The sequence below is a fragment of the Pelophylax lessonae genome (genome assembly GCF_965119305.1).
Source record: "Pelophylax lessonae genome assembly, chromosome: 2".
Lineage (NCBI taxonomy): Eukaryota > Metazoa > Chordata > Amphibia > Anura > Ranidae > Pelophylax > Pelophylax lessonae.
The window spans coordinates 303,494,271-303,508,600 of record NC_138769.1 but is presented as its reverse complement, the minus strand read 5'-3'; the positions used below and the strand labels follow the sequence as shown (position 1 = coordinate 303,508,600).

The 14,330-nt window shown below is 44.6% G+C and overlaps 1 protein-coding gene across 1 annotated transcript in view; it reads left to right on the top strand.

Annotated features, from left to right (window-relative positions):
- Positions 1-14,330, top strand: part of ITPR3 (inositol 1,4,5-trisphosphate receptor type 3) — a 544,698-nt gene that overhangs the window by 528,021 nt on the left and 2,347 nt on the right. The gene's annotated exons all lie outside the window — the stretch shown is intronic.

Sequence of the window (14,330 nt, the reverse complement as noted above, 5' to 3'; positions counted from 1 at the left end):
TGCCTTATCAGTGGCCATCAGTGCAGCCTAGTGAAGCTTATCAGTGCCACCTCGTGCCCATCAGTGCAGCCTCATCAGTGCCCATTAGTGCAGCATACCAGTGCTGCCTTATTAGTGCCCATCAGTGCAGTTTATCAGTACCCACTATTTCTTCATCATCAGTGGCCATCAGAGCAGCATATTAATGCCCATCAGTGCAGCATATCAGTGCCCATCAGTGCAGCATATCAGTGCCCATCAGTGCAGCCTATTAGCGCCCATCAGTGCAGCAGCATATCAGTGCCATTCAGTACAACATATCAGTGCTGCCCCATCAGTGCTGCTTGTTAGTGCCACCTCATCAGTGGCCATTAGTACAGTCTTATGTCACTGGATTAGTAAGATTACTCCTTTCTTTTAGGATATTTGGACTTGTGTATCCTGCCACTGTTTGTAATCATAGGATTATTTCACCTATTTGTATAATAGGAATAAGGAAGCCCATAGTCATTATACAAATAAGTGAAATAATCAGTGGCAGCAAACACAAGTCTCAATATCCTAAAAGAAAGGAGTAATCTTACTAACCCAGTGTAATATTGCAATAGCACATATGGAGTTGAGCAGGTCCAAAATATTATTGCCATCATATACAATTAAAAGTCCTAATTGTACATGATGCAATTCAATATGCTCGGTCAAGAACAAGGATGTTTAAAGAAATGAAATTATATTGATGATGCCTGCCATATCTGGGGGCGGAGGAGGGTAGGTGGAGCATTAGGCTGCAGTGCCACACTTAATACAACTGGCCTGACAGCAGCCAATGCTATTAAGTGTGGTCGGCTGCCTGCGGTCTGTCCGAATGTCCTCACCGTCCAGTATTATCATACCAGCAGGTAGCAATGTGCTGGGGTTCCAGACTGATTTGCCTCCTAGAACCTGCCCTCTGACCCAATTCGCCCCATAAGACTGGCCCAATTCGCCCCATAAGACTGGCATTATACTAGAAGTGTCATGCAAGCTGGGGAGGACCCTTTCAGTGCGGGGGCTGAGAGAAGGCTGTTTTTTTTTTCGTGCGGGTGCAGCTTTTTTGTTGCCCCCCTGCAAAGTGCCGCCCTAGGCCTGGGCCTTGTTGGCCTAGGCCAAGATACAGCACTGGCTATACCTGCAAAAGGGGCCAGCCTGAAGTCACCTAGCACAACATAAGTTTCTGACTAAAGTTCCACTTTAAGGATTGTTAAGCTGAAATATATTACATTTTTTGTTTTTAGGATGATCTATCCCTAAATTACTCCTATGTTATTCCTTTGGATCAAAGTTTGTACTTTGTGTTAAACTCTGCATGTTCTCATGTACACCACTTATAGAGTTGCAGTTGTTTTATTGTTTTAATATGCTCATTAAGAACAGAGCATTTAAAGTAGTATCATAGTCTCAGAAAATTTCAAATATATTGTTGTCTACAAGGAAACATTCCCCAGTAGATCACATAGCTAATACATGCCCCCAAGCTCTTGCATTTATTATCCTTCGCTGGTGCCCACTCATGATTGCTAAGCGCAGCTTCCCTAAACTTCCTGTTGAGTGAAGCATGTACTGTGTACCAACTGAGAAGGGACAGTGCAGCTTCCAGCAGCTGTTCATCAGGAGGAAGGAGGTGGGAATGAGACTGGCTTACTTTGCGGATGTGTGTATGAATGGTTGCACACAGCATTAGCTTAAAGCCTCGTACACACGCAACGAATTTCCGCCGACCGGTCGTCCGTCTTTTGTCCAGAGTGGTGTTTGTTGGTTGGAATGTGCTCTAGACTGCACACGAATTTTCCCGCACGACAGAATTCTACTTCAGAAGTGATGTCATGTGTTTCATTGCTTTCTTTGTGTTCTTTCATCTCTGAGCATGCCCAGTCTTGCTCATAAGATTTTTCCTGGTCGAAATCTGTACTGACTGCATATCGGACGTGTTTTGACGGTGGACAAAAATTTTATAGCCTGCACACCAGAAATTTTTCGGCCGAAAAGTCGGAGTCAGTTGTCGACAGCACCATACTAACAAGCCGAAAATCGGCAGATCGGTCGTCGGATGAAAATTACACTGCAGACAAGACAGCAAAGACACAGTGCTGCTGAGGTGTTTAAATAAGGCAGCCTGTTGCCAATTACTGCAATTAGTCTGCACTAGGTTAACCCTAAGGCTCCTTTCACACAGTGTGTCCGTCAAACGGACTCCGCTTTTCTCAGCGGGGGATCGATCCGCCGATCCCCCGCTGAGCAGGAGAATGACAGCTGTGTCTCCGCGCTGTGTGCAGAGACACAGCTGTCACAGCCCCATAGATCTCTATGGGGGAATCGGATGAGAACGGACCGCCGGTCTGTTCTCATCCGATCCGCTGGACGGATGGAAAATAGGGTTTCCATCCGTCCAGATTTGACGGATTGGATCAGGTGTCAGCGGACATGTCTCTGCTGACATCCGATGCCCCATAGAGATGCATGGGGGGGACTGGTCAGATCCGCCAAAAAAATGGACAGGCGGATCTGAACGGTCCGCCTGTGTGAAAGAGCCCTTAGGTGGCAGATTCATGACAGCACTTCAGTGTGCACAGGGAGCGTTCCTAACAATGCCATACCAAGAAATATTTTACCAGGGTCCTAGCACACTGTGAAATCCTAACTATGCATTGGAATCTCATGGTGTTTTTCTGTAACTACAGAGGCTGCAAGTGCTAGTGATTTAATAACAGAAATATATCAAACTACAATTTTGGAGAATTACCCTCGAGTATGTAAGTGAAAACGGCAGCACAATTTTGGAAGAATAACAGGTGAACAAGGGGGTAGATATATTTCAAGCATATTGTGTTATTATAAAGAGCCAAACATAAATAAGCATCGTTTTACATAGCACGGAGTATATCATATTTCCCAATTGTTTTATGCTGGAGACCTTAAACAAACTCCAGATTGTACCAGATGTGGAATAGACTCAGGAGATACACAATTTATGTGCAGATGTTCCAAGCTTTGCTGGTATGAGAATCGGGGTAACACTTTCTATCCTATAGCCTGTGAGCCAAGTTGTATTGAAGAACTTGTTGATGTTGAATAAAGGACAGGGACACATCCACAGCATTGTTTCAAGCTCGATAAATTACAGCACAATTCTGGTATCTGACCACATTCTCTAACAGTAAGGCAGTGGATTGATTCTATAAATATAAATATCAGCATATTTGAATAGGCCTGAATTACCATCTGTCTGATCCATCTGGTCGCAGCAGAAGCAGCCAATCCTTTTTGAGGTCCATCCGTGAGTACAAACAGTGAGTCTGACTTCTGAAAAGACTCCGTAGCTGCCAGGTACACCCTGATTGCCAGAACCACATCCAAGGAATGCAAGGCAATTTCCTTAGGATGTTTAGGTCTGGGACATAGGGAAGGCAACACAATGTGTTCATTCAAATGGAAATCAGAGACGACCTTTGGAAGGAACAACGGACAGGGACGAAGAACCACCTTATCTCTGTGAACCACCAGACAATGCCGCCAGCTCTGACACCTTGCAGACAGAAGTATTAGCCACCTGAAGAACAGACAGCACCAAATTGAGGTCCCACCGTGGCAATGAAGACCACACTGGATGAGCCAAGGAGTTGAACTCTCTGGATAAAGGTACGCACCAAGGAATGTGTGGCCAGAGGATGTTGAAAGAAAACCGCCAAGGCTGAAACCTGGCCCTTGTTAGTACTCAAGGCCAGGCGCAGCTCAACCCCACCCCCCCCCCCCCCCCCGTTGGAGAAAAGCCAATATCCGAGCCACCCAAAAGGAGAGAGGGTGAACCCCAAGAGACTCACACCACGCAATGTACATCTAAGTACGATGGTAGATCTCCCTAGAGGTAGATTTTCTAGCCTTTAACAGCGTAGGTATCACCGATTCAGACAAACATCTATCCTTTAGCACCTGGCTTTCAACAGCCAAGCCCCTAAAGCCAGTGACCGTAAAGCAGGATGGAAGATTGGCTCTTGGAACAGCAGGTCTTCCCTGAGAGGAAGTCTCCAAGAAGCATCTGCAACCAGCCGTACTAGATCGAGGCCAATCTGGCCTCCAAACTGGCCTCGCTGGCAAGACCAGCGAGGCTAGTTTGGAGCCACTAGAATGACCGGAATCCCTTCTGCCTCGATCCTGCGCAGGAGTCTTGGCAAAGGTTTGAGAGGGGGGGGAAGGTGTATATCAGACAAGGAGCCACTAAGGCATCTATGGTGTGGGCCAGAGGATCCAAAGACCATGCTACAAACCTCTGTACCTTCCATGGAATGTGTACAGCAGAGAGGGCTGGAATGAATCCTTCTGCCCACCTTAGAATGCCGGCTACTTCCCAAGCTGCCAGGACACTTGTTGTGCCCCCTTGGTGATTGACATAGGCAACGGCCGAGGCATTGTCCAATTGAATTCATACCAGACACCCCTGAAGACGAATTGTCCAATGATCCAGACAAGTGTGATCGCTCGGAGTTCCAGTACATTGATCGGCAAAATATTGTTATTTTTTCAAAATTGACGCTCTTCTTTTGTTCACAGTGCAAAAAATAAAAATCGCACAGGTGATAAAATACCACCAAAAGAAAGCTCTGTTTGTGGGAAAAAAAGGACGTCAATTTCATTTGGGTACAGCGTCGCACTACCGCGCAATTGTCTGTTAAAGTCACGCAGTGCCGAATCGCAAAATAGGCCCTGGTCTTTGAGCAGCCAAATCCTCCGGGGCTTAAGTGGTTAAAAGCCGGGCCTCCTCAATCAGATTTAAGGTAGCTTTATATAACTTGGAAACCGGTGAGTCCACAACAGGTGGGACCATCCATTTTTTAAGCAGGGAATCCTCATAAGAATACTGCATAGCAAAAGGCTTAGGGACCACAAGAATGCATGCACCGCCGACTGCGATCTCGCAAAAGGAACACTGACCAAGGGCCCACGAATGGACCACCTACTGGACCCCCGCAAAAAAACAAAGGGGTCGCCCTCCAAGCCCTTCCATAGAGGCCCACATAATAGGGGGATGCCCACCGCAACACAGACGCGGAGGCAGGGTACCCCAATGGTCCCACATTGCTAAAAATAGGCAGGTGCCCTACACAACAATGGCGGCATGGCTGCCATCAAAAAAATAAACCGCCCCCACAGTGCCACTCCTCCAAGGGAGGCAGCAAGCTGGCCGCATTGGCCTAAATTTTTGTGAAGGCCCAGCCGCAAGTGCATTGATCCCAACCAGGCAGGGGGCTTCAGCTAACCTCACTGGGGTGTCCCCCCCCCCCAACAGAGGCGCCCAACTCGGCCGGATGGTCTAGAAGGGCCGCATGCCGCGGCCTAATTTTTTGTGGACGCCCAGCCGCTTAGGCGCGAGCCCCAGCGGAGCCGATCACCCAGGGGAAGTAGAGGGGAGGGTGGATGCCCAAACGGAGGATAGTGGCTTCAACTGGGGTTGCCTCACACAGCTCCCGACCAGTAGGCGCGGACACGCAGATGCTAAATCATCCGCTCCCCCAGCCCAACAAATGCAGCAGGGAACCCAGAGGAAATCCTTGCCCTAGTCACCAGCCCCCAGGGTGGCGAGGAACCCTTCTCAACCCCCCCGTTGCGCACCAGGAAAAACCGACCAAAAGCAAATCAAACAAGCCCCCTTTAAGAGCAAGTGGCAAAAACCAGCTCATAACCCCACCCAGGAAGGGTGGGCTGGGGCGAAGGAGGGGAACCTGGGGGTCCCACCATCCCAGGTCCACCCCAAAACCCTCCAGGGGTAGAGGGGGGACAGCTACTTACCATACCAGAAATAGCATAGTCGCCGCTCCTGACAGACCACCGCTCCATCGGAATGGGGAGGGGGGGCTGTTGGCCAGGAGGAAAGCTGCGACTCAGGTCGAGAGCAGGTCGTATGCACCCTTGCAAGACCATTAACTTGCAGGCCAACCCCTGGCGCAGATGACCTAGAGCGGAGCTGAGGCCTGCACGGGCTCGCTGGCCAGACTGGGGAACCTCTGGATCTAGATTATCCAGTCCTTCACCCAGTCCGGCAAAAAAGTTCAATTTAAAAGGAAAAAAATTGCCAGGACCAGAGATCCCAGGAAGGAACTAGGTACTTTCTCCTGACTAGGCAGAAAAAAACTGAATGCTTATAGCTGAGAGTGGGGAGTATACCCCCTGGGACTGCCCCATAGGCGTAGTCAAGTTTTTTTCCTGCCTAGTGTCCTACTCCTGTAGGGGGCAGTATAACCCAACTGTCAAGAAGATAAGGAGCTGTGTCTGTCAATGAACGAAAATATATAAAACAGCGCAGAATACTGAATGTATTCTAGATGCTTTTAACATTATTTTTGTAAGAATGCTTGAAATGTGTCTGCTATTACAGAATGATCTTTGTAAATGTGGGTCCTTTGGAAACATTGCTTTGATACGCTTGTATGTGCCTTTTTTGAATTGGAGGAAAAATAAAGGTAGATCCCTATTGGGGCAATTTAGGTGGTTGCCTGCAGGCATGCCTGCCTTTGCCACTATGCTCAATGATGAGTGTATGCCAACAGGGCCACCTGTTGAGTGTATATAATCTGATTCCTCAGGAACTGGCTAAAGTCCATACAGTATATGGCCAGCTTTGGACAGCCAGGTCCAATGTGTCCTGATGGAGCTCAGTTAATGGCTGCTGCGTAAATGCAGCTGGCAAACAGTGTTCATGAACTTTAAATACATTATAACAACAGCAATATTTTAAATGTGTTTAGACAGGTTCTTTGAGGGGGTGTCCTTTGATCTGAATACAGTATCAATTAAAGCAACCCGACTAAGTAGGGATTTTTTTTTTTAATTAAAAAATGTTTCTTATTTAACATATAACTAATCCTTAGGTAACCTAAATCATAAAACCACAGAATGAGCACAAGACTAAAATGGCAAAACAGGTAAAAATGCTTTAAAGGTTCATAAGAAAACAGCCAACAAGTTTCTTCATCAGGGCTTAAAACAGATCTTCGTCCTCCATATGATCATCCCTCCTCTCCACCCCTCCTCCAGTCCTCTGCACGATTAGGGTCTTTTATTTTCTTTCTTTTTTTTTCCATTCTCCTAGGCAAACAATGTGCACAGTCCTCATATTGCCTCCCGTTATATGAACGTCACGTATCTGAGTAGGCAAAGCCTTTCATTCAGTAAAAGAGGAGGGGGCCCTAGCGGGGAGTCATCCAGAAAGTTGTCGGATGAACCTGGCACAGACCACACATGAACAGTGCCTGAGTTTGATTGTCCCCCCTTCCAAATCCCTTGCTGGTCTACACTACACTGAGCTTTAAAATAATATAATCCAAGCTACAGTGATCCATGCTTCTGTGCTCAGTGATCCATGGAGTGTTCTGTGCTCTGGCATAGTTTGCGGATTGTAGCGACCCACTCTGGACCACACATGAACTGTGCCTGAGAACACCTCTTCCAAGTAGTTCCACCACAGTGTGCTTAACCATTCCTGGGCATGTTTTGGAGCACTCACACTACACAACTGAACTGGACCAAGGAGTGAACCATGCCCAGGCACAGTTAAAACTGCCGGTGTGAGTGCACCCTTAATCTGCCACTTGGTATATATCACCAACAATGACAGAACTAGCTTTTATCTTTTAAAGTGTACTAGTAACTAATATACAGTTGAACAGTATACTTTAAAATTGTATTAAATTGAGACATATATAGCTTCAAAAATGTTGAGTGATATGATTTACTTTTGTAAAAGTCAAAAAAAAGCTAAAATGATTTGATGTAAGGAAAAGGATTTTTACAATATGTTATGGCGTTATTTGTCAACACAATGTTGATTAAGCAAAATGGTAATAATCATACAACTTTCTAACCTGTTGCATCATCCTTTTACTTTTTACCCAAGGCTCGGTTCACACCTATGTTTTATAGTGCTTTTTGCAGAAATGCACTACAGTCCATTTAACATAGTTTCCTATGGGGCACGTTCAAATCTATGCTTTTTTCAGCCGCTGCATTCTTTGAAACAGTCAGGGACTTTTTTTTTAACCACTTAAGCCCCGGAAGATTTGGCTGCTCAAAGACCAGGCCCTATTTTGCGATTCGGCCCTGCATGACATTAAACGGACAATTGTGCGGTCATGCGACCCTGTACCCAAACAAAATTGAAGTCCTTTTTTTTCCCCACAAATAGAGCTTTCTTTTGGTGGTATTTGATCACCTGTGCGATTTAAATTTTTTTTTTAAATTAGCGACAATTTTGAGAAAATATTTTTCAAATTTTTTTTATATGAAATTCTCAAAAAAAAAAAGTAAAAATCAAAATTTTGTAACATTTTAGGCCAATTTGTTTTCTGCTACATATGTTTGGTAAAAAATAACCAAAATAAGCAATAAGCGTGTTTTGTTTGGTTTGCGCAAAAGTTATTGCGTTTACTAACTACGGGAACGATTTTTATTGGGTTTTTTTTCTTTACTAGTAATGGCGGCGATCTGCGATTTTTTTTTGCGGGACTGCGACATTGCAGCGGACAGATCGGACCCCTGACTAACATTTTTGACACTTTTAGGGGTACCAGTGACATTACTACAGTAATCAGTGCTATACATATGCACTGTTACTGTCAAAATGACACTGGCAGGGAAGGGGTTAACTTTATTGGTGATCAAGGGGTTAAGCCCCTAGGGGCATGATTCTAACTGTGGGGGGGGGGGTGTGGCTTGTGATGTAACCACAGAGACGTACGATTCTACATAGCAGGATCGTATAGTCTCTGCACTTACATCAGGGAGAATGACAGACAGCTGTGTTTACATCAGCCGTCTGCCTTTATCCCTCTCCTGCGGGAGATCGCGAGTGACCGGCGGATATCGGAGCCACCGGTCATTCGCGTGGGGATGCCTGTGAACGAGCGGGGGTGGGAGCTCGCCCCCTACAGGCGGCTGAGCGAGTGACATACCCCTACCTCACTTTGCCCAGCAGCGGCTGCCTGCCGCAATATATCTGCGGTGGGCGGTCGTTATGTGGTTAAAATGCAAAATGGTGCATTTTTGGTTCAGAAGACTTCAATAGAGAAGCTGCAGAAAAGCAAGCAAGTGTGTTTCTTGCCATGATTTGGGCTTTGCATTTTTTATTCTGCCCAACAACAAACTGGGCAAAAGAAAAATGCAAAACGCAAAAAAAAAAAAGCGGGGAAAAACGCGTCAAAGATGCGTACGCAAGAACGCAAAAAATACTGCAGAAATGGATGAAAAGAATACTGCATAGGTGTATTTGCTTTTTTATCTCAACTCATGCTTTTAGGTACAAGTCAGGAATGGTCCTTTTGGTCAAAATAGCAAAGGGTTAATACCTTTAATGACCATACTAGAAGTTCCAGGCATATTGCCTCATTATACTTTACTCTGATAAAATGCCTCATACAATGAACTCTTGCTGTGTTTTCCACTACAATTGACCATTAAAGATACCCTTAAATTACCTTTATTGTCAAAAACCATAATTCTTGCACAAGGTTGGATGTCAATTTAGCACCTGCTAAGGACTTCCTTGTGCAATACCATGGCATTTCACATTTATTTCAATTATGGTTAAGTCATGCTTTTAGATTTTACACGTAGTACCCCCTGTTTGTAAACCCTGCTATTGGGACCCAACCATGTATGTCATACTGCTGTTACATATGAATAAAAATGGTTGAAGTATGTCAATACAGTACAGACAGCAGTGGGATGGAAATCTCATGCTTGTAAGACACAGGGGGGACTGAAGCTGAAGTTTGCTTTTCAGTTAGAACTGCAAACCCTTTAGAAAGAAACCCTGTCATCTCTAAACAGAATCATTCTTTGATGTACAGTATAACCAATTACAGTATCTCACAAAAGTGAGTGAGTACACCCCTCACATTTTTGTAAATATTTTATTATACCTTTTCATGTGACAACACTGAAGAAATTACACTTTGCTACAATGTAAAGTAGTGAGTGTACAGCTTGTATAAACAGTGTAAACTTGCTGTTACCTCAAAATAACTCAACACACAGCCATTAATGTCTAAACCGCTGGCAACAAAAGTGAGTACACCCCTAAGTTAATATGTCCAAATTGGGCCCAATTAGCCATTTTCCCTCCCCGGTGTCATGTGACTCGTTAGTGTTACAAGGTCTCAGGTGTGAATGAGGAGCAGGTGTGTTGAATTTGGTGTTATCACTCTCCCTGTCTCATACTGGTCACTGGAAGCTCAACATGGCACCTCATGGCAAAGAACTCTCTGAGGATCTGATAAAAAGAATTGTTGCTCTACACAAAGTTGGCCTAGGCTATAAGAATATTGCAAAGACCCTGAAACTGAGCTGCAGCACAGTGGCCAAGACACTATAGTGGTTTAACAGAACAGGTTCCACTCAGAATAGGCCTCGCCATGGTCGACCAAAGAAGTTGTGTGCACGTGCTCAGCGTCATATCCAGAGGTTGTCTTTGGGAAATAGACGTATGAGTGCTGCCAGCATTGCTGCAGAGGTTGAAGGGGTGGGGGGGGGGGTCAGCCTGTCGGTGCTCAGAGCATACGCCGCACACTGCATCAAATTAGGTTAAGAAGAACCAGGAAAGCAGGGACCAAAGCTGAAGACAATCCAGCACTGAGGCCAGGCAGACTTTCAGTTTAAATGGGCTGCTGGGTGCCACAATCTGTGGGTGCGTGTGCATGCTTATGTGTACGTGCACATGCCCGCACGTATGCTCCATTGCTCATCCGCACCTGCATTCTACTCCTTGCTTGTCTTGTTAGGCTTCTATGCTTATGAATCCGCACATGTGCATAAGCATGAGCACCTGCTGCACAAGATCCCTGACATACATTCAGCCGTGGCTTAAATCTATTTTGGCCAATGCATGCAGAGGCACGCTGTAGCCAGCATCAGTGTGTAAGCCAGGGTCACCAGATGTCAATCACTGGCTGAAGCCACAGCTGGAAATAACAGACAGATTGGGAAGAAAAACATTTTTAGCTTTGACCATAGCTTGTGGCAACGACCACCAGCTTCTTTGTGCAGATAGATAAGGAGAGCCGGAACCTAGCACATCCGTATCAAAGTCTTAATTGAGCTACAGAAAAGTGAAGATAAGAACAGCTTACATGTTTTGGCAAATAGCCTTAGTCATAGCCTGGCTATAACTAAGGCTATTTGCCGAAAACATATAAGCTGTTCTTATCTTTACTATTCTGTAGCTAAATAAGGACTTTGATACGGATGTGCGAGGTGCTGGCTCCTCTTATCTATATGCATTCTTTTGGGTGTTCGGAGGACATTTAAAGCCAGAGCACAAACTATTCAGATTCCTCAAACGTCTATTCTAGAACCCTGAATGAGCGCTGCATCTCTTTTTCACCAGCTTCTTTGTGCAGACGCAGGCACCTTTCACACAAAGTGCGAGCAGAAAAATTCTCAGCAGCATAGGAAAGGTGCCTGCAACACACAAGTTTGCAATCCCTCCTTAAGACCATGACTTCACCAGCAATGCATGCTTGGTAGATTTCCTTTAGAGCCCTTTCAAACTGAGGCGCTTAAAAACTGCCCATAAAACACTGAGCGCTTTTGCAGGGCTTTTCAGCCGCTTTTGAGGCATTAGCGGTGCACTTTTCTTTTTTTTTTTTTTTAGAACAAGTGACTCAAAAACTGCTTTAACCACGTAAGCCCCGGAGGATTTGGCTGCTCAAAGACCAGGCCCTATTTTGCGATTCGGCACTGCGTGATTTTAACGGATAATTGCGCAGTCGTGCTAAGCTGTACCAAAATGAAATTGACGTCCCTTTTTCCCCACAAACAGAGCTTTCTTTTGGTGGTATTTGATCACCTGTGCGATTTTTATTTTTTGGGCTATAAACAAAAAAAGAGCGACAATTTTGAAAAAAAAAATATTTTCACATTTTTTTATATCAAATTCTCAAAAAAAAATATGTAAAAATCAAAAATCTTTTAACATTTTAGGCCAATTTGTTTTCTGCTACATATTTTTGGTAAAAAAAAAAATCGCAATAAGCATATTTTGATTGGTTTGCGCAAAAGTTATTGCGCTTACTAACTACGGGAAAGATTTATGTCATTTTTATTGTTTTTTTTTTTTAACTAGTAATGGCGGTGATCTGCGATTTTTTTTTTTTGCGGGACTGCGACATTGCGGCGGACAGATTGGACCTGTTACTGTCAAAATGACACTGGCAGGGAAGGGGTTAACTTTATTGGTGATCAAAGGGTTAAGTGTGTCCCTAGGGGCATGATTCTAACTGTCAGGGGCGTGGGTTGTTAGATCATCACAGAAACATACGATGCTACATAGCAGGATCGCATAGCCTCTGTGATGATCTAAGGGAGAATGCAGACGGCTGGGTTTACATCAGCCATCTGTCTTTCTCCCTCTCCTGAGGGAGATCGCGAGTGGCCGGCGGACATCGGAGCCGCCGGTCACATGCGAGGGGATGGCAGGGAACGAGCGGAGACTACAGGCTCGTGGGCGAGCGATGTACCGGTATGTCACTTTGCCTGTAGGGGGCTGACTGTCGCAGTATATAGTTGTGCGGCAGTCGGCAAGTGGTTAAGATTCATTTTGAGGAGCTTTTGAAGGGCTTTTCATGCGCTTTTAAGGCGTTCCCTATTCATTTCAATGGAGAGGGGCGTTTTTGAGGCGCTTTAAAGATGCTGCTTGCAAGATTTTTTTCACCTCCCCACCAGCACACCACCCGAGTGTGAAAGTATTAATTGATTTTAATGGGAATAGGTTTTCACAAGCTTTTCAGGTGCTTTTTTTTAGTGCCAAAGCGCTTGATAAACACCTCAGTGTGAAAAGGGCTCCAAGGGTACAAAGGGGCAGTGATCACTGATTAAACTCAGTTTGTAAACAACATTTTTATATTTTGTGAATGTTCTGTAAATTAGGTTTGATTGGTGTGGCTTAAGAACCTGTGCTCCAGAATGTACTTTATCCTAATCCTTGGCCTAATATTGTCAGATGCATTTAGCCTGGCCAACACAGATGTTGTTCACACTTTTTGTCAGAGCCGTGAGGCCCTTCCTTCATGGTTTAGTTATGGGTCATATAAAATGTGGCTTCAGAGATGTTTTACTTTAAGGGGCTCAGTCAATTGAAGCTATTGGAAGAAAAAGTACATGCAACAAACATTTAAATAATGCTTAATAATAGCACAAAGCCAAATCTGTAAGACTTGACATATATATGCTTGTCATAGAAAATATGCACTTATTCTGCTGTTAGCTGTTGCTTTGACATAACTAGGCCACAGGCCTCAGATCCATAAGAGCAACCATTCAGTTTTAAACATATAGAACAGAAAGCATCTGTTACATATAGCAAAATTTACAGCTATTTCAGCATTTGGCAAGAAAATGCAGACTTTTGCAAAGAAAACAAAAGGCGACAAGATGAAAATGGCATTATCCATAGATGTATACTACTTGGGCAAGAAAAAAATAAATAGGAAGTACACTAGAAAGAGGATCATATTTATACAAAATGGTTGAAATAACAATTGTCTATGTTTTGTTTAATGATCAGTCAACTATTGCCACGATTTTAGAAGCCTCTCTATTAGAGGATCCAGTAAATGTCTGCTTGAGGTAATCTTCCTCTTTGGAAATTCCTGCAGTAGCTACAGCAGTCTGAGTCTCCTTAGGGCCATCCGTTAAGGCTGCGCCAACATCTTCTCCCCGACTTCTTCTAGGTCTTGGGATGACATCACTTCCGCGCAAGCACAGGGGTGCAGTCATAACCGCACGCAAGCACTGCAAATGCTCAGTGTACATTCTATATAGAAGATTGCAAACAGGCAGGTACTGTAAGTTTATTTTATTCTAGAAGAGACATTGCGTTTCTCTTCTGCAAAAATAAGCCTGCCTGTTTGCAATTTTTTTTCAGTTTCAGTTCTGCTTTAATTTCAAGGTGGGTGTTCTGTCTTCCATTGTTTCTTCAAGACATGAACTAAGCATTGCAGCTATCCAAAGTATAACTAAAGGCAAAACTTTTTTTTGTTTTGGATACAGCAGAGAGGGAACACCTGTCAGCTTTTACTGCTGCCTGCTCCTCTATTAGGGAGATTCATCCTCTCACAGACCCGTGTGCAATGTGCTATGGGGCCACCCTGGAGAGGTGCTAATTGGTCCATTGAGAGCTAGTTATAGTCTCCTGTCATGCGACATGGATGCGGGAAACCCGCATCCAACTCGCATTAGTGTGAACCCAGCCTTAAAACTTTTGAGTTGTAGCCAGAATAGAATATTTTTCAGTATGGACACTAGTTCTGGTTAACAACCAGGGATTT